Genomic DNA, 21,636 nt, shown 5'->3' with positions numbered 1-21,636 from the left:
CTAGACATAGTAAGGTCGTATTAAATTTAATTCTGCTGGCTGCCAAAAAAAACAATTGCTAGATTGATAAGAGAACTTAAAGTCGGATCTTTGGATAAGGGTAGGACCAAAGTACATGGAAAAAATGGAAATTGTGGGAACAATACATGCAAAAAATGTTTTGGAGGAGGAATGATGTTTAAAAGAAGGCAGGAGTTGACCAATTTATGTAATATTGGATTGACTTTATTGTACAACTGAATGTATGTGATGTATGTTTATAACTGTGAACAGATTAATATGGCTTGTTTTCTTTTATATAAATATATGTTTACCTATGTCACAAGTGATAATTCAATAAAGGTGTTCCATTCTTTTGGTTTTATGGTCATTGGGAAAGTCTTTAGAAGTGCTAGAATGGGGAATTGGAAGAGTTTTACTGACAGCCAAGAGCTACACTGAATGATGAAGTTACAAGCAGATAAGACACCAGGATTAAATGGGTGGGTCTCTTTAAGACCTGTCTTGAAAGCTTGGGATCTTTATAGGTACTTTTAATTATTTGTTGAAGTCTAATGATGATGGTTGATTTGAATTGTTCTTAAATATCTTATTTGATCTGACTGGAAGACTGTTCTTATCATTTTATATTTAAATGATTATGGATTGTGTAGTTTTATATGGTCTGATGAAACACTTTGTATAGTGTGAAAGCGCTTATAGAGTTTTTTGTTTTATCAGGGCCAATAGCCTAGTAACTTCCTATGATCCTATGAGAAAAAGTGTTGCATTTGTATTAACGTTTCGGTCATGTTTCTATGCTGGAACAGATTCTTTTTTATTGTTAGTGGCATTGGTTTACAGCGTAGTTAGTTCTTAGAGGGTGATTTTTCACTACTGTTCACTTATATTCTGTTTGCTCACTACTAACTTTGTAAAGGCTTATAGTATAAGGGTGAATCTTACGTCAAGGTCAGTTAGTAGTGGAAAATGAGCAATCATAACTTTCATGTTCAAATGATTGTTGCTTCTTTGAGCTGGAATGACTTTGACATAAGAATATATAAGGTGTGTCAGTAAAACTCCCCATATGGGGGTGCAGGGGCTTTATCCCTATTAACTTTTACATCTTTGCATTAACTTGCTCTTTTCCCTCGACAGCATAGGCGTAGAGCTTTTTTTCTCTTTGGTAATGGATTTTGTGCAGAAATGTATGTTATTATAATTACAGTTCATAGAGTTTGATGTTACATAGTGGACCCGATGATGATAATAATTATTTTTATATTATGAATCTATTTTTTGGTAGGCTGTTCTATAATTGTTGTATTTCACTTTTTTTTAAACAAGTAACATTTATTGAATTATCACTTATGACATAGGCAATCATACATTTATATAAATGAAAACAAACCATATCAAGATATTTTCAGTTGCAAATATTATACAGCACATATAATTTACTGTAAAGTCATTGTCCTTTGAACATTACATAGTTCATTCAATTCCTGCCTTTCCTTAAACCTCCTTCCTCCTCCAAAACATTATTCTGCATGTAGTTATGCCTATTTATTCACCCAGTATTTCTGACAGAGTAGTTAGCAGAGAATTTTTAAAGTCTGCCAACTCACTACCCAACCAAAAAATATGTACCCAATTACCTTTTTCTTCTCCACCATACCTCCCACACTTGCAATCTACCTGAGAAAAAAATATCTGAAGTCTGTTTGGGGAATAAAAATACCTATGCAAACACTTCCAAACACAAATTCTAATTGTTTAGACTTTGTTGCATATTTTGGAGCCATACATACATCCTCCCATTCTGTCTTTGTGAATTGCTTATCCACTGTCTCTTCCCAATCCTTTCTAACCTCCCCTGGTTGATTCCTATAGTTATCATGCAATATTTTATATGCCCTACTAATTATCCCTTTTTAACATCAGCTTCTTTTCTAGATTTTCCTAAAACTTTACCAGTGCTCATTTTCAGTAAGGATTCCCTGATTCTTTTCTCTCTGCCTATCCTCTATCAGTCTTTGATAGGGAAGGCAATCTCTAGTCTGCAGTCCAAATGTATTCTTGGCCACTTCCCATTCTATTACCTTTCACTCTCTAATTATTTGCCTCCAAATCCTTGGTTCCTTTGACAGCTTTTTCCAGTAAATTCCAGCTCCCCCTGACTACTCTCTATACTCCTAATTGCAGTCATCCCTATTGGCAGAATTTCCTTTCTCCATTTCGATGTTGTCATAGTTCTTAGAATACTTTCTGCGACTTCACGAATATATGCTCCTTATGGAGCTGCATCCAAAATCCCAGTCTCTCCTTAATTCTTGAGCTTCCCCTCAGTTTCATCATCATCCCTTTCTATTCTGAATTATATATATTGCTTGTTTTATGTATAGGAGCCCTAACTGTGTAACCATGAAATACACCTTCAGGTAATTTCAAGCTACCTTGTTCTATTGGAAGGATCACTTTATTCCACTTGACTCTTGCTCTCTTCCCCTCCCAGATCCCTCAACTCCTTCAGCTCCTTATTAATTGCTATCCACAGCTTCTCCTCTGTTTGATAAAAATATACCTGACGTTTGCATAAAACTAAAGTTACTAAATATATTTTCACTGCTTGTATCTTGCTATCCATATCCATAAAAGTTTCCAGTTCCTCAGTTTTTGTATCTTTTGGTTAGTCTCTTTTCACATATCCTTAGCTGTCATAACAGAATGCTTTTTAACGCATGCCACGGTGGTGCAGCAGTAGTGTTGTTGCCTCACAGCAAGAGGTTCTCCCGTTCTATTCTCAGCTGGCGCGCCTTCTGTGTGGAATCTGCATGTCCTGCCCGCAGTTGAATGGCGTTCGAAAGACATGCGTGAATGGACGTGCCTTCATTGAAGGTTGGGCATCAGGCTGGCACCTCGGTACCATAAAAATCGACTGCCAATCATTAGCAGACCGGAGTTCCACTGTGGCAACCCCTAACCGGGAAAAGCCGAAAGAAAAACAACAAATCCTAATTACTTCATTTTATCATGTTCCCATAAATATGAGTATCGCTGAACCAATTTCTGTCAGAGTATATAGTATATAGCTATTGCCTTTGTTTTATCTTTATTAATTTTGTACCCCAGAAAGACTTGAAACTGTCTCAGAATGTTATACAACACTGAAATGTCCATTTCTAGTTTTATCAGATACAGAATAATATTATTTGCAAATAAAGCCAACTTTGTTGATTACCATACCAATTATATACTTGAATTTCTGAGGCCCTTATTTTTCTTTACCAATGGTTCTAAATATAATGCAGATAACAAAGAGGAAAGAGGACTCTGCTGACTGATTCCTCTGTTCAAACAGATCTTATCAGAGAGGAACCCCACTTTAAATTTCACCTCTAATCCCTCATATATCCTCCTAATCAACCTTATTGTTGATTCAGGGAATGTAAATGCCTCCATTGCTCTACTCCTACAATCCCAGCTTATTCTGTCAAATGCCTTCTCTGCATCAAGACCCACCAACAACAATGGTATTTTCTTACATTCTGCTTCCCTCTAGATCATTATTGTTCTATTAATGTTATCACATGTTTGCTCTCCTTCACAAAAGCATCTTGATTCATATCAATAAATTTTGGCATTACCTTTGCAGTGTTTAGCCATTATAGACATAAGTACTTTATAATTGTGGTTTACAATTGAAATGGGCCTATATGAAGATAGATCTGATAGATCTTTGCCATCTTTAGTTATTACAGCCACCACAGATTTCTTCCAATATGTTGGTGTGCCTCCTCCTTTTAAAATACTGTTAAACAAAACCCTCCGGATCTTTATCACTTTCTTCCAACCTAGCTTCCAAATTTCCACAGGAATACCATTCCTAGAGACTTTACAGGAGATTGGTTATAATTACCATTTTTGTCTCATCTCCTTCTATCTTGTTAGTAATTGAGCCTCATTTGCCTCTAACCTTTGCATATTTAATTCTGCCATAAACTTTTCCATTTGTACTTTATCTTGATTTCCACATTTCACTGCTTTATACAGATTTTTTTTAATTTCCAAAATATTTATAATAGCTCTACAGGATCTCTGTTTATTTTCCTTGTTATAGGCTCACTAAGTTTCACAACAGCCCTTTTTGCTTTCTGTTGCCTCATCTATTCTGCTAAAAACTTTTGTACTGTGGAGTTATTATCTAAAAACAGTTGCTTAACATTAAACTTTCAAAAAAAAAGTTTTTATTTTGTTTTCATTATAAACATACCCAAATGTACATATAACAAATACAATAAAACAATAACAAAACTATTTACAATATTTACATTCATCCATGATAAACAATCATTTTATCCATGAGAAGTTATCAGAATTTGTTCAAAAGGTTTTCCAATTTTTGCCATGCTATTTTTTATGAGTAATGTTATAAGTTCTATAACAAATGGTTTGCAGTTCTTTTTTACAAACAACTTTTGCTAAATTAATAAAATCTTTAAACATCAAATCTTGTTTACTTTTCCAGTTCAAAGTAATAACTTTTCTGGCAATTGCAAGAATTGACCAGAGTAACTGAATCTGAGATTTAGGTATTACATTAGGTATAGGAACATTGAATAGGATTAGTGAGTTAGAAATATGACAGCTATCAGACCATAAAGCATTTACAAAATATCTGAAGTCTTTCCAGTATTGAAAAACATTTCTACATTCAATGAACATGCAAATCCAGTTGGCCTTTAGTAATTCATCCCATTTCCAACATTTACTTTCACTGTTTTTGAGTATAAGATTTATTTTATATGGAGTATAGAAGCTCCTATTCGTAAATTTCCATGTATACAATCTCCAATATAATGAAGAAGAGGTACTATACGTAGACTTCAATAATAATTTTTTTTTGATTCATCAGACATTTGTTCTCCATTGATCTTTACATAGTAATTCAAGTCAAACTTTAGAGTGTCTTCTCTTAGTATCTTATAGACAGGTGATATACTTAATTTTTGATTATCTGTCTTTTCACGACACCTAATAAAAAGCTGAATCAAACTAGGTATAGATTCAGTCTCTAGGTTGATTGTACTTTCATTTTGTTTTCTATAAATTGCCGTAATGAGTGTATAAACAACCAACTGTCTTGACTATTATCAAAACTACATAAAAGAGAATTTAGTGGTTTAATATTCTTATTTTCAATAAACTGATGCCAGAATATCAATTTATTTTCTGTTAATTGTTGCATCGCATTGATGTTGAAATAATTTAGGCAATCAGGGGAGTATGCTATAGGGAATATAACAAATAAAAATTGTTTAATGTAATTACAATCAATTATATTTTTAAAATTATTAAATATTTGATTAATGCCATAAGAAAAATGATCAAACTTCTTATTAAATAAACAAAATTCACGTAAAAGCCAATGAACTCTACTTATTCCATATTGTTCAATAAATTGATTTTCTGTAGTTCTGACATCAGTTATATGAATCTTATGCATTGTTTTCCAGCCAGATATGTAGGTAGGTGTGAGCCACTGTAATATTACATTAATTATAACTGATTTGGAATAAAGATCTAAGCTATCCCATTACTGTTCCAAGCTCTAATGTGCCATTTATATGCAATCCTAGGTTTTAAGGGGAACCATAAAAATTTAAGTAGCATGGAATCCATTTTTTTAAAATGTTTTTGGGAGGGGGGAGTATCAATGACTGTATATAAAACAAAATTTTAGGTAAAATTATCATTTTAATTAAAGAGAGCCTATCCTCTATTGTGAAGAACATTTTATTCCATCTTTTGATTAGTTCACTAATGGTGGTTATTAAATTATTGTAGTTTAGTTTAACAGACTCTTTCCATGTAGTCTTTATACTGACACCCAAATATTCTAATACATCATTCTCCCAATTAAACAGTCTATTCTCTCTTAGGTTTTTGTTTATGTTTTTGTTAATTAGTAATGTTTTGGATTTATTATTATTAAATGTAGGCCCTGAAATTCTTTCAGACTTGCTTTAGGTATTTATAACATCATGCAAAGAACATCAATATTACCCAATGTTAACAACATATCATCAGCAAATAATTGCATCTTAGGACAATAGTCCTTATTAATTTGAAAGCCTTTTATATTTTGCTTGTTTCTGATATATGTAGCAAAAGGTTCCATTGAAAGAACAAACAATAATGATGACAAAGGACAACCTTGTCTAGTTCCCTTGAGGATTTCTAGTGGTGAGGATAGACAAGATCCAATTTTCACATAAGCTTTCCCCACTATAAATTTTCATTAATAAGTTGACAAAATCTGAGGAGAGTTCAAAAGCAATCAGAATTCTTTGTAGATAAGACCAACTAATAGAATCAAAAGCCTTTTCTATGTCTAGTCTGATAATAGTTGTTTTTTGTATTTGCATGCTATGTCTATTAATATTAGTAATTTAATAATGTTATCTTGCACTTTTCTATGAAGAATGAACCCTGTCTGATCATTATTAGATTAGGTAATATTTTCTTTATCCTATTAGCTAATATTGTCATGAAAATGTTATAATCAGTGTTTAGTAACAACATTGGCCTATATGAATCATAAGATTTGGGGCCCTTACCTTGTTTTAATATGGGGAGATAATTATTTCCATGATGGGGGTGTTATACATTTTTGTTTAACCATAGTAAAGGCACTCATTATTTTCTTTATTATATATTCAGGAAAAATCTTATATAGTTCAGGAATTATTCCATCCAGTCCTGGAGCTTAATTATCTTTTTAATTTTTTATTTGCTCTTTCACTTCTGTGTTATTTGTTTATTTAATATGTTATTTTGTTGCATTGACACCTCAGTAGTTATATTTTCTTGAATAAAAGTATTTATTACATTATCTGTCTCCAAAAGTGAAGTGTTATTATTTATATCTTTATAATAGTTTTTGAACACTTCTAATATGCCCATTAAGTTAGATGTACTCTTAACTGAACCATGACTTTTATATTTAATCTCATTAATAAGATTTTGATTGTTTATTTTTTTGGATCTTACCGCTGTTTTATAGATATGTCACTTATTTTACAAAGTCCCCAGTTTCAGGGGATGAAAGCACTTAAATCTGTGTTTTTGTATGTTGGAAGAATAAAAACAGCTTGGACTGAAGAGTTCAACTGACTGGTACTGTTTCCTACTGCTTCCCAGTATAAGTTGGAAGAATAAAACAGCTTGGACTGAAGAGTTTGGCTGACTGGTACTGTTTCCTACTGCTTCCCAGTGTAAGTTGGAAGAATAAAACAGCTTGGACTGAAGAATTTGGCTGACTGGTACTGTTTCCTACTGCTTCCCAGTGTACGTTGGAAGAATAAAAGCTTGGACTGAAGAGTTTGGCTGACTGAAAGTGTTTCCTACTGCTTCACAGTGTATGCTTTGAACTTTTCTTTAGTTAAATTTTACACTGTGGTTACTTTTGTTTTTTTTAAGTTCAAAAGGTCAAATGATGTAATCACTGTTGTCTCCTCAAGCTGCAGCTTCATAAACTTGTTAAAAAGTACCTAAATAGGCTCATGCAAACCAGAAGTTGTCTCTAGTGAAGGAAAAAGTATTTTCAGTGGGAAATTCAGATCTTGAAGCTTTTAGAGTTTACAGAAAGCAAAAAAAAAAAAAAAAAAAACGCTCAAGCTGCCTTGTTAGTGCATGTCATGAATCTCTACAATGAGAACAGTCACACAGACCACCCAGTTTCCTCACAAACCTTCAACATCATGAAAAAAATATCCCTTTCATATAAAACCAGCTATTTAGAAGTAACAACAGCTGCCTCAACTCAGAAATCATATTATAACATTTCAATCATTTACCCACCAGTTAACCAGGCCAGAGAGGGGAAAAAAAAGAACCTAGTATGTATATATATATATATATATATATATATATATATATATATATATATATGATTTACTATCAAATGGTTGAAATTCATATGGTCTAACATTCATTTGATCGACCCATATGGTCGACACATTAATATTAAGTGGTTCATTTGGTCGACAGGAAGTGCATGCAAATTACCCGTCGACATAATGTTGACAACAGGGCAAGGATATACCCTTGTCAGCACTGTAGTGCGATCTTGGAGTTGTAATATATAAGTAGAAGGGGGTGTGGGGGTGCAGGGGGGCTTGCCTCCTGCAAAAACAGTACTGTCAGCGCTGCAAGTGTTTTTCGGCCATTTAAACTTTGACATTTGTTTTTCAGTACTTTGAATATTTGTTGTAATGACTTTCGACGTTATGACTGTCAACGATATGAATTTCAACCATTTGATAGTAAACATATATATATATATATATATATATATATATATACATGCATATATATATATATATATATAAAACTTATATTTAGCTATCTATAAAACACCATTAATGTACTGTATTAATGTTTAAATGTATCTAAACAAAGAGTCTAAAACATCTAGTTAGAAACACCTTGTTACCCCACCACTGACCCACTAGAAAAATGCACTTTGATATTGTCAAATTATACTATTACTGAAGAATTAGAAGACATACATAATTTGTAGTTATTTAAAAGGGAAATGTATGCAAAATACTTATAATGGGGAAAAGAGAGAAAAGGAACATTGGTAACAAAAAAGAATAGGAAAAAAGAAGATTGACAGGGAAAGAGAGAGAATTTTATTTAAATACTTAGTACTATATGTAATTAGAAGAATTAGATATAGAAAGGAAAAGAAAAAGTTAATAATAAAAATGATTCACATTACCTTACAGCATAGAGACTTTTCAGAATCAAATATATTATGATTCATAAAACAAAGCATTTAAGATTAGAAGGAATTTATTCGTTTGTCCTTTAGTTTCTTAGTTTTGTTTGCTTCTTCCTTCACAGACCATCCATTTTTTGTTGCCTGTCTCTTCAAGCTCTGGGATGATCATTCCATTTCTTCTATGTCCAACAGTATTTTCTTCTTTTGGATAAATTCTACTGCTTCTTATAGGGAATCAAAGACATTCACTCCTTCTGGCAAGGTGACATGTCAAAACAAATAACTTTTTCACCCATCTTGATAGGGGAATTAGTCCAAGCTGATTTCAGCACTAAGTCCATGTCTTGCGAGGAAAGAAATCTAACTATTATCGACCTGGGGTTAGATGAACTCAGAGATGAAGGTGGATTTGCCAGGGACCGATGAGCCCTTTCAATTCCAAAAGAGAGGGATTCAGGCATGTTTAGTGCTGATGAAAACCACTTATTGAGGAACTGAATCATATTAGCACCCTCTTCTTTCTCAGGAATTCCATATATTCTTATGTTATTCCTTCTTGATCTACATTCAAGGTCTTCCAGTTTCTCAATCAGCTTGGTGTTTTGTTTCAGAAGAAATTCATTGTGATTTTCATTTTCTGTTACTCTAGTATCTACGTCAGTTACTGTTTCCTCTAAGGCAAGAATCTGTTCAGATTTTTTTTTTTAGTATTCCATTTAGAAGTTCCAGTTGTTTACTGCATTCTTGTTTGATAATATCCATTTTGTTTTCAAATTTGTCCATTTTTAGTGACAGTTCTTGAATGTTTGTTATTATAATATGTAGTTCTAATATGGAAGGCAACTCAGTATTTTCTTTCCAAGGAAGAGATAAATTCAATTTAAGGTTTAATTATTTAAATCAGGTAAAATAATGGCTCCCAGACAACTGAAAAGAAGCATGCTTGACAGGATACAAAAATCATATCTGGGAAATGTAAAGTGCAGCAAAAGAGCACAATATATAATGCATGACCAGAAGTGTCAATTCAAACAGAACAAATAATAAAGAACTGTGCCATTAACAAAGTCATAGCATGACAACATCACAAAGGAAGTTTAATTATGGTGGCATACCAAAATACCAAGGTGATCATGAAACTGAGTGTGCACAGATTTGTTTAATTTTTAAAGAAGCATGTATCTTATATGCATACATTGTTATTCTGAGTTTATTTTAATACTCAAAGTGACACACAAAAGTACAAGTATAATTAATGTATTGATATAAATTTTCTGAATATACTGGATACCAAGAGAAATAAGATGAAGTAATAATGTCCAGTTCTCATAAAACAGCGGGAGGGTTTTGGTAATTTTGCTGCCTTTGTGACCTCTGGGGGAGACCTGGAACTATGCAGGCCACCCCTCTAAGTGGATGGTAATACTGCTTAGTTCTTGGTGGGCAGATGCACATACCAGGCACACTGATGATATTGCATAAACTACTTCCATAGTTAGAAATGTTTACTGGCTTCTGCATTAATGATGGGTCCTAGCTTCTCATTTGTAAATCCCCACTGAATCCCTTGCTCTACAAACTCCAGACACTGATTATCAGGGAGACAGACTTCCCGAGGAGTTAGAGTCCACGTTGTAAATGATTACATATGTGATTATCTGGAAAAGACCACTTGCGGGATTTAGGGTAGGACAGATAACAGATGCTAAGCAGGAGTTAGGTGGGCAGAATAGCAATAGAAAAATATATGCTAGCCTTGATATTGTCATAGTTTCTGTGGTGTGTAATACAAGCATCCTAAATAATATAGATGTGTGCATGCGTGGGAATTCGGACATATACTGCCCAGTCCAAAGTTTCAGCAATTCAGCAACCTGTGCATAGAATTATTCAAAGAGTGAGAATTTTTTGTGACAAATAATTGTAACAATACTTATGAGGACTGCCATTTTGCAGTTCTGGAATATACTGATATTCCTTTGCTGGGGTTCAGTCTCTCACCTGTTCATTTGTTAATGGGCAGAAGACTGAAAAACAACCTAACTACTTTCACTGTTATTGATTCCTGACAAATCAATGCAAAAGACATGATGGAGAAAAATCAGAAGATACAATACTGCTATGGTTGAAATAGTAAAAGGCTGTCAGTTTAAATGGCTGGAGATAAATGAATAATAATAAAAATAAAACAATGACACTGAAATTGTAACAGCCAAACCAAGGTCCTAATTAACTAAAGGGAAGATGGAAAGCTCTATATAAGACAATATTCAACAATGAAGATCAGCTAGAATTGTGACAACCAGTACCATCTCGGGAACATAGAGACAATTGTGATAGTCTAGAGTTGCAGAGAGAGGAGAGTGTAGTTTTGAATGCAAGAAATGTTGCAATACAGTGAGCAAACATGTGGAACAAATAATTTTATCAAATACTATAGATTTGGAAAAAGCATTAAAAAAACAGCTACAGAATAGCATGACAGCTGGTCATGATAATGAATGAAAAATAGCAGTCGTCAAAATCTCTACAGATTTTGGATAAAATGCTTGATTTTAATGTGAAAAGACTATGTCATACTTTCTGTAAAGTTAAGGCTAATTTAAATAATTAGTGTAAAGTAATGTATGCTTCCTCATAGAATAAATATATATACATGTGTCTGTGTGTGTGTGTGTGTGTGTGTGTATACATATCCATATATGGGAACCAGCCCATTGACCAAGCAAACAGAATACTGAATGATTCTAATGCTGGGACAAGCAATCAAACAGTCATATGATCATAAAATGCTGGCATTACATAGTGGGAGGTTGTGGTACAGCAAGAATTGGGAATTTTCCCTCTTCCCCCTGTTGTGCAATTTCAGAGTTGGTATACATAAGTGGCAGGAGGGGGCTTGTCTAAAGCAAAAAATATGCTTTTTATTTTTACTTTCATTTTTCAGACTTTTGACTTTACCAGTTTAGGTTTGATTTTGTGAGTGTTTGACTAAAGGTAGTACATTAATACAGGGACACACTGTGACACCCCACCACTGGACTAGTAATTAAGGAGCCTCAATCCTCACCACTGGCACCAGTGGGGGATGTGCACTGGGAGGATTACAAGTTACACACACACAGTATTACCAGACGCAGCTCTCTGCATCGAGTGCAATTTCCCTTAAGAGCACACAGAGACCACAGTCAGTCAAGGGCTGGTTTCTCCCTCTTTCTCCAGATCCCTGATAAGACTCCCCACTGGCACAGCTATAGAGTTGAGATCTCAGCTGTATGACCCAGCCAAAACCTCCAGCATCCTCTCTGTCCAACCAGTGCTTCATGTCCTTACCCAAATAGCTAACACACATGCCCTTTAAGGTTTGATTTGCACACACACACACACACACACACACACACACACACACACACACACACACACACACACACACATCTGGGAAAGGCTATCACAGGTGTACTAGCTATGCCCCCTTTTGCCCAGACTATAAGATAGTTATCACTACCACCAGCCACTCTTTATCAGCTACTTTAAGGCCCTTAATAAAGGATGACTAATCTTACTGTGTAATGTTACTATTAATACAAATAGTAGTTTGATCAAGAGCAAGGCTATTAGGAGTGGTCTACACAGTGTCACCAAATAAATATGCAAGTACTATCAAAGCTTAAATATCTCTAGACAGATCAGCCACAATGAAAAGTTTAAATGTATTTAATAATAAATACTAAAAGAACAAGAAAATACTCAGTATATATTTACAGTGACAGCAGAGTTCAAAATCACAGGAAATATTTAAAACAACACTGCAGGACAGTCTCAAATAAATAAAGAAAAATATATAAACTAAGTGTTGTTATATTCCTGACTATATCTAAGAGTCCACTCCAGCTCTACAACAACTACTTCAACCCTACACTACCACCAGAACCTTAAGATCTAGCACCCAAAACCTCCTTAAGATTACCAAATTTAACAACGAGGCAGGAAAATCCATCTACAGCCACTGTATTTCTAAAATCTGGAATTCCCTTCCTGCCCATATAACAGGCAACAACTCCTCAACCCAATTCAAGAAACTACTTAAAATTCACTTAATGAATAACAGATTATGCTCCTGTCTCACCCCTGGCTAGTACACACTACATTGCTATCATCAACCAGATTCATAGTTTAGCTACAGACATGTAATTTATATAAAACAATTAGTAATGCCTTAGATTTAGACTGTAGCACTAATTGTGCTTCCAGCTTCCCTAGAGGTGAAAGAAATGTATCTCATGAATGTTGTCCAGTGTATTCCCTTCCATTTTGCTCTGCTATGTCTCAATATAATTACCATATGATTGTCTTATGCTAACATTTGTGTAACCTGCCTTTTACTAGCATTTAGTACTGTCTGTATTGTCTGTTAACTATAAAATTGTATCTCTTGGATCTTTACTCCCCGGGCCACCGCTGAAAATGGACTTATATCCAGTTGGACTCTCCCGGTTAATGAATGTAAAATACAATAAAATAATAAAAAAAAAATGATACTGTTCCCTAGAGTTACTTACTCAGAGCAAGGCAGTTGTATGGTGAATGGGTCTTCTGTTCATGCCCAAGACAGACTACAAAATGCTCTGTCTCTCTGAGTGAGTTCTTAAATAATATCTCAAATATTACTACTGGGATAGCTTGCAGAATGACATAATTACTTGTCATATGACTCTATTCCAGGTAGACCCCCCCCCACTGCTGAAAGCTTGCAGTATGTAGCATCCACCTGTGAAAATAAATAGAAAAGGGCTTTTCTGCAGTTCTGTGCAGCTGTTGGAAGTCATAAAACAATAAAAGACTTCCACATCTCAAGCCTAGTAATTATTCCTCCTTCAGGACAACTCAGAGAGCTCCCTAGTATAGACATCCTCGCTGCTGCTGTCATAAAGTAATTTAATTTCAGCTATCTTTTCTGAAGTTAACCTCTTGTGTTCTACTTTCCACTGTTAAAATATATACATTTAAACAGTTACAATAGTGCATGTACATTTCTGTTCTCTTCCAGTAAGGTACACTGTGGATACATTTCAAACAGCACTTTGCAAAATACCTCTTCAGCACACATCTGTACAAGTCATCTTATATGACATACAGCTCTAATACATATGTAATACAAACATCTTATCTGAATCACATTAATATTCACAACTGACATAATTATTTACAAAATTCCAGTTAGCTGGGCTGGCAGTATCTCCTTTTGTCACATTTCTTTCCCCTCAAAAACTCAGGCTAGTTTTTCAAGTGACCCTTGAGAAACGTTGCTTGAGAGGGATAAGTCTATCTGGGAATACCTTACCCCATTCCCTGTCTTGAGATCCCAGCTGCCTCTGCATTGCTGACCCCATTACAGTGCTGCACTGTCATATCACATGCCTGCAACCCTAGGATCCACCATAGTAATTTGGGATTTTGCTGGCTGGCTTAGTGTAGCCATAGATCCCCCTCAGATTCCTCCTGCTTGTACTGTAAATACTTAGTACCAGGGCCTCCCTATCATGATAAGGTTTTATCATGTTAATATGGCACAATTTGTGCCCCTGCCTCCTGCTTAGCAGTTCTATCATATAGTTAACATCACTGACCGTTCTTACCACTTTGAAGGGTACCTCCCAAGCTGCCTGCAGCTTGTCATGTCTGACAAGAATGAGAACCATAACCTTCTGCCCCATAGCATACTCTGTAGCTTGAGCATTCCTGTCATACCAGACCTTTTTCTGCTGTTGGGCTTCTGCCAGGTTCTCATGGGCAAGCCCATGAGTTTCCAGAGCCTTGTCCTCAGGTTTAGTACATATGCCACAACAGACTCTTTGTGGGATTCACACTCACCCTCCCACTCATCATGAATCAAATCTAGAGGTCCCCTCACCCTATACCCATACAGCATTTCAAAGGGTGAAAAACCTGTGGATTCATGGGGCACCTCTCTGTAAGCAAACAACAGATGGGGCAAATCTTTGTCCAACTCCCTCTTAAACTGGTCTGCAAATGACCGTGGCATGGTCTTTAGTGTAGAGTTTAACCTCTCTACCAGACCATTAGTCTGGGGGTGGTAGGGTGTGGTCTTTAGGTGCTTCACCCCACAGCACTCCCACAGACAAGCCAGCAGGTCTGACATGAAATTGGCCAGTCAGTATTTCTTTTGGGAAATGTACCCTGCTGAAAATCTCTAATAAAGCATTTACCACCTTCTCTATCTCGATGAAGGACAGCGCCACTGCCTTAGGGTATCTGGTAGCATAATCTACTACCATTAGGATATACTTCTTCCCTGTGTAACTTGGAGTACTCCAAGGCCCCACAATTTCCATAGCTACCCTCTGAAATGGCTCCTCAATCACAGGAAAAGGCATCAAAGGAGCTTTGATCTTGTCTCCTGCCTTGTCTACCTTTTGGGACTGCTCACAGGTCCTGCAGTACCCTGTTACATCCCAGGAAATCCCAGGCCAATAAAAGTTCTGTATAATGCGTCTCTTTGGATGCTTTATGCCCATATGACCTGCAAAGGGAATGTCATGGGCTATGGCAAGAAGTGCCTGACGGTAGGCTCTGGGCACTACCAACTGCTGTATTCTCTCACCTTCTAGCCCTCCCTCAGGGGTCCACTCTCTATACAGTAATCCTTTGTCACAGTATACAGATTCCCTTTTCCTGGGGTTGGGGGGGGGGGTTGGGAGGGTGGCCTAATGGTTAAGGTGTTTGCCTTACAAACACAAGGTGCAGGGTTTGAGTCTCACAAGAAATAATTGGCTAGGCTTAAAATTGCTTACAAGGGCAGTTAGCTTAGTACTAATCTATGAACCTATAAACCCATGAACCTTGACAATCAGGTGGCTCAGTGGCTACCTCTCTCAGGCCTTGTAATATAGGGTCTGAAAGCTGAGCCTGTCTCAACTCTCTCTTGGTAACCCTTCCCAGCCCCCTTCCACAGAAAGTCTGGTATCCTCTGACAGAGGTGGCACACTATCAGCCTGGGTACTACTACTCACCTCTGCCCTTGCAATCACTTTGTCCAAGGGAACATCAGTACCCACAAGCAGCTGTGGCTCACCATCAGTCTCACTGCTACAGGGTAACTCCCTCCCTGAAGTAGCCACCTCACCAGTCCTGGCATCAAGTGTCGGTCTGTCTGGGTCCCCCCAGATACCAGACCCACATGCTTGTCTCCAAGCCTGACTGCCTGTAACTGCATGCACACAAGGTACTGCATTATCAAAATAATTATGTATCAGGACATCTGCAGGGATATCCTCAAACACACCTACTTGCTTGCTTCCATTTCCACCCTCCCAGTCAAGGTGAACACTGTCCAAAGGTATTTGGAATGGGGTTCCTCCTAAATCTCTGACTGGAGTAGACTGCCCAAGCAAGTAGTGCTCTGCTTTAACCATTGCAGGCTTCACAATGGTTAGGTCAGAGGCTGTGTCTCTCTTAGAAGTGGCCTGTTTTCCACCTACTAAGATAGGATGTAACCTCTTGTGGTAGTTTGGTACCCTTGTTGTCTCCAGACAACTTACTGCTGGCATTCTATCATTCCCACTTACTGGCTCTCCAAACTTTTGTTCCCACCCTTGCCTCCATGGACATCTATATGGTACATGGTCCCACTGGTTGCATTTAAAACATTTTACCCTTGGTCCTGGCAGTGTACCTGAACTAGTGGCTTCTCCTGCTACAGGCGGACTCTTTTGGGGCTGTTTAGGCTGCCCACCATGGGTTCCCTTGGACCCATGAGCAGCACTGGGTATCTCTTTCCTGTGCAGGGATGCTCTGCTTGCTATGTATAGGTCTCCCATTTTCCCCAACTCATCTGCGGTACTACATTCCCTATCTGCTAACCAGATTCTCATGTCCTCAGGCAAAGTGCTAAGGGCTTGTTCCCTCACCAAAAGGTCTGCCAGCCCTTCAAAAGTGGTGACCTGACACCCACTCACCTGTCTATGAAAATAAGTGCATAACTCAGCAATATATTTGCACACACTTTCATCTGCTTTGCGTCTATGCTCACAAAACTTTTTTTCTATAAGCTTCAAGTGTTAACTTAGAACACTCTAATAAACAGTTTGTAACAGTATTATAATTTAAGCAATCAGTATCAGATAATTTAGAAATAGCAGTTACATCTTTATCATGGAGTAATGGGGTCAGGAACCATACCCAGAGCCCTTGGTCAACATTATACTCTTTACATACCCTTTCAAATATATGAATACATACCCTTTCAAACATATGAATAAAAATATCAAAATTATCACCCTCTGTAAATTGTGACAGAAATTTACTGACCTTTGTTGCTTCTGGGTTTGGTTATTCCCTTCCCCATTACCTGCATGACCCTGGCAAAGAGTCAGCATATCCTTTTCATGTTGCCTCTGCCTCTCATTTTCCTGAACTTCCAGGCGACTTGGCCTATCTGCTGCTTCTAATTCCATTTGTTTCTCCTGCCACAGTCTCCCCATTTCTTCAGCCTCCAAATGTTGCATTCTCTCTGCTGATTCTATTTTCAAATGTTTGGCCTCCAGTTCAAGTATCTTTAACCCCAGATGGATTTTAAGTCCTCTGTGGAAATGCTGAACTGTCCATTTTCTGAGAGTTGTACATCCCCAAGGCAAGTCTGGTTGTCCTCCTGGTTGCTGGTCTGTGATGCAGCTGTGACTGAAGCTGCAGTCATCTCTGCTTTAGTCAGCTTTGCAAGCCCTAGTCCATTGGCTTGGCACATCTCAGCCAACTGGCTCCTTGTCAGCTTGCCATACTCCTCTGCTGACATCCTTGCCTGCTCCCCTTGGCTAACTAAGCAAACAAAAAATAAATAAAACTATTGTGATATGAAACTCTGAATTTTCACTTTGTGGCTGTTTTGAGAGTACACACACCTTCTTTAGTGATCACTGTTTACAGACTACAGGAATTCAATATCTACACCACTGAATCCCAACATGTGGATATCGCACCACTGCCAGCCAATAAATGTAACATCCCACCACTGGACCACTAATCAAGGAGCCTCAATCCTCACCACTAGCACCAGTGGGGGACGTTCATTGGGACGATGACAAGTTACACACACAGTATTACCAGATGCAGCTCTCTGTATCAAGTGAAAATTCCATTAAAAGCATGCAGAGACCACAGTCAGTCTGGGGCTGGTTTCTCCCTCTTTCTCCAGATCCCCAATAAGACTCCCCACTGACACAGCTATAGAGTTGAGATCTCAGCTGAGTGGCCAAGCCAAGATCTCCAGCACTCTCTCTGTCCAAACAGTGATTCATGTCCCTGACCAATTAGCTGACACACATACCTTTTGAGGTTTGATTTACACACACACACACGCGCGCACACACACACATATGCACACACACCTGGGAAAGGCTGGCACAGGTTTACTAGCTATGCCCCCTTTTGCCTAGATTATAAGGTAGTTATCACTGCCACCAGCCACTCCTTATCAGCTACTTTAAGGCCTTTAATAAAGGGTGTCCAATCTTACTGTGTAATGTTACTATTAATACAAATGGTAGTTTGACCAAGAGCAAGGCATTTTGTGAGTGGCCTACACAGTGTCACCAAATAAATATGCAAGTACTCTCAGAACTTAAATATCTCTAGACAGATCAGCCACAATGAAAGGTTTAAATGTATTTAATAATAAATATTAAAAGAACAAAAAAAGTATATATATTTACAGTGACAGCAGTGTTTAAAATCACAGGAAATATTTAAAACAACATTGCAGGACAGTCTGAAATAAATAAAGAAAAATATCTAAACTAAGTGTTGCTATATTCCTGACTATATCTAAGAGAATAATACTGTTCTCTAGAGTTACTTACTCAGAGCAAGGCAAATGTGTGGCGAATGCGTCTTCTGGTCAGGCTCAAGACAGACTACTGAATGTTCTGTCTCTCTCAGAGAGTTCTTAAATTAATATCTCAAATATTACTGCTGGGACAGCTTGCAGAATGATATAATTTCTTGTCATCTGACTCTATCCCAGGTAAAAAAAAAAAACACTGCTGAAAGCTAGCAGTATTTAGCACCCACCTGTGAAAATACATAGAGAAGGGTTTTTCCTCAGATCTGTGCAGCTATTGGAAGTCATAAAACAGTAAAACACATCCTTATCTCAAGCCTAATAATTATTTCTCCTTCAGGACAACACAGAGAGCTCCCTAGTATAGACATCCTGTCTCTTGCTGTCATAAAATAATTTAACTTCATCTATTTTTCTGAAGTTAACCTCTTGTGTTCTAGTTTCCACTGTTAAAATATATACACCTAAACAGTTAAAATAGTGTATGTATATTTCTGTTCTCTTCCAGTAGGGTACACTGTGGATACATTTCAAACAGCACTTTGCAGAATACCTCTTCAGCAATCGTCTGTACAAACCATCTTATATGACATACAGCTCTAATATATTCATAACATGTTAATATTCACAAATGACACACAATTATTTACAAAATTCCAGCTAGCTGGGCTAGCAGTATCTTCTTTCGTCTCTCTCTCACACACACACACACACACACACATATATATATAAATATATATATATATATATATATATATATATATATACATACATACATACACACACATATATATATATATATATATATATATATATATGTATGTGTATATATGTATATATATATACATATATATATTTTATATATATATGTATATACATTGTTTACTATCAAACTCTCACACCTGCATCGTGCAAGTGTTCATATTTCTTACCAGAAATGTCGGAAATCAAATCTGCGAACATAAACATGACCACACCAGTTATTTCAGGAAAGTCGACATCTCAGGAATGTCGGTTTTCCCCAAAATACTAAACTTCAGGTCATGAGTGTGATGCCCGTGTCCTGGCCCAGCAAGTAAGGAGCCTCAATCCTCACCACCAACACCAGTGAGGGGTGTCTCATATAGGAGGAAAGAATAAAAAATACACACAGTAAAGTGCAATTTCCCTTAAGAGCATACAGAGATCACAGTCAGTCTGGGGCTGGTCGCTCCCTTGCTCTCCAGGTCCCCAATAAGACTCTCCACTGGCACGGCTATAGGGTCCAGATCTCAGCCTAGTGGGCAAGCTAAAACCTCCAACACCCTCTTTGTCCAACCAGTGCTTCGTGTTCCTGCCCAAGTAGCTGACACACACACACACACACACACACACACACACACACACACACACACACACACACACACACACACACACACACACACACTCACTTTGAGAAGAGTTTATACAACTACACAAACACTCCTGGGGAAGGCTGGCACAGATTCTCCAGCTGTGCCCCTTTTTCCCAGACTATATGGTAGTACCAGCTGCCACCACCCACTAATATTTATCAGCTACTCAAAGGCCCTTAAAAGGGGGTCCAATTATTACTGTGCAATATTATTATCCAATTGGTAGTATAGCCCAGGGCTAAAGCTATTTGTACAATTTTACAAAAGGCATGCAAGTACTCTAAAGAGCTTAATTATCTCTACAAAAACAGCCACAGTTGAAAGGCTTTAAAATATTTAATAACAAATAGTCACAACACAAGACAATACTTGCACTACACATTGCTAGTCAAGAGTTCAGAGATCACAGAGAAATACTTAAAATAATTCAGTAGTACAGTTCTGAAATCACAGAAAACAGTATAATCTTTCAAGTTTCTAGCTATTTCTAAGAGAAAACACAAGTCTAAGATAAACTTACATACAGAGCAAGACAGTGCTGGTGATTTGGATGGTCAAGACAAAAATGCTTAATGCTCTCTGATTCTCTCTGTTTTTAAAATCACATTCCTGGTCCACATTACATCATTCTTCACACTTCCCTGGGTTCCCAGGCTAACAGAAACTACATTTACATTCTTCACCTCTGGGCAAAAACCACAGCAATAAAGGACATTTATGCATGCAAATTCTGGCCATTAACTCTGGCTTTAAAACAATAGGAAGGATGCCTCACTCTAGACTAACTGGCTCCAAGTTTTAACATCAAAGCGTCACATGACATGCTTTACTTGGTCAGTAGAGTGCACTGTTGTTACATTTTTTTCAGTTCCACATGTAACACTATTTTTACCATTTAAGACAACAAGCCTGTGATTTACATTAATATTTACAGATGACAGAATTATCTCCAAAATTCTATCTGGCTAGGCTGCAAGCCTTCATCTATCTTCACCCAATCTTCACATATCTCCCCCCCTGGAGAACTCAAGCTAGTTTTTCAAGTGACCCTTGAGAAGCGCTGCTTGTGGGAGTTAGGTCTATCTGAGTATACCTTACCCCATTCCTGTCTTGAGAGCCCATCTGCAGTGGCACTGCTAATCCCACTGCGGTGATGCACGGACATATCATATGCTTGCAACCCTAGGCTCCATCTTAGCAACTTGTCATTTTGCTGGCTGGCTCTATTTAACCATGTTAGGGGGCTGTGATCTGTCATAACAGTGAATTTCCTTCCATACAGATAAGGCTGAAGTTTCTGCAGTGCCCACACTATGGCTAGACATTCCTTTTCTACAGCTGCATACCATTCGTCCCTGGGTTGGAGCGTATGACTGAGATAAACCACTGGGTGCTCTTCCCCCCTGAAGAAATCTGGCTAAGTACAGCCCCCACCCTATGGTTTGAAGCATCCACCTGCACAACAAATTCCCTGCTGTAATCTGGACTGGCTAACACAGGGGGTCCTCCCAACGCTTCTTTAAGCTTCTGGAATGCCTGCTCACATGCTGGGGTCCACACTACTTTATCTGACCTGTTCTTCCTTGTCAGGTCTGTGAGTAGAGCAGCTATGGTAC

Source organism: Protopterus annectens, chromosome 11.part0, assembly GCF_019279795.1.
Source record: "Protopterus annectens isolate FY-2018-M chromosome 11.part0, PAN1.0, whole genome shotgun sequence".
Lineage (NCBI taxonomy): Eukaryota > Metazoa > Chordata > Ceratodontiformes > Protopteridae > Protopterus > Protopterus annectens.
Note: the sequence above shows the minus strand (reverse complement) of the source record.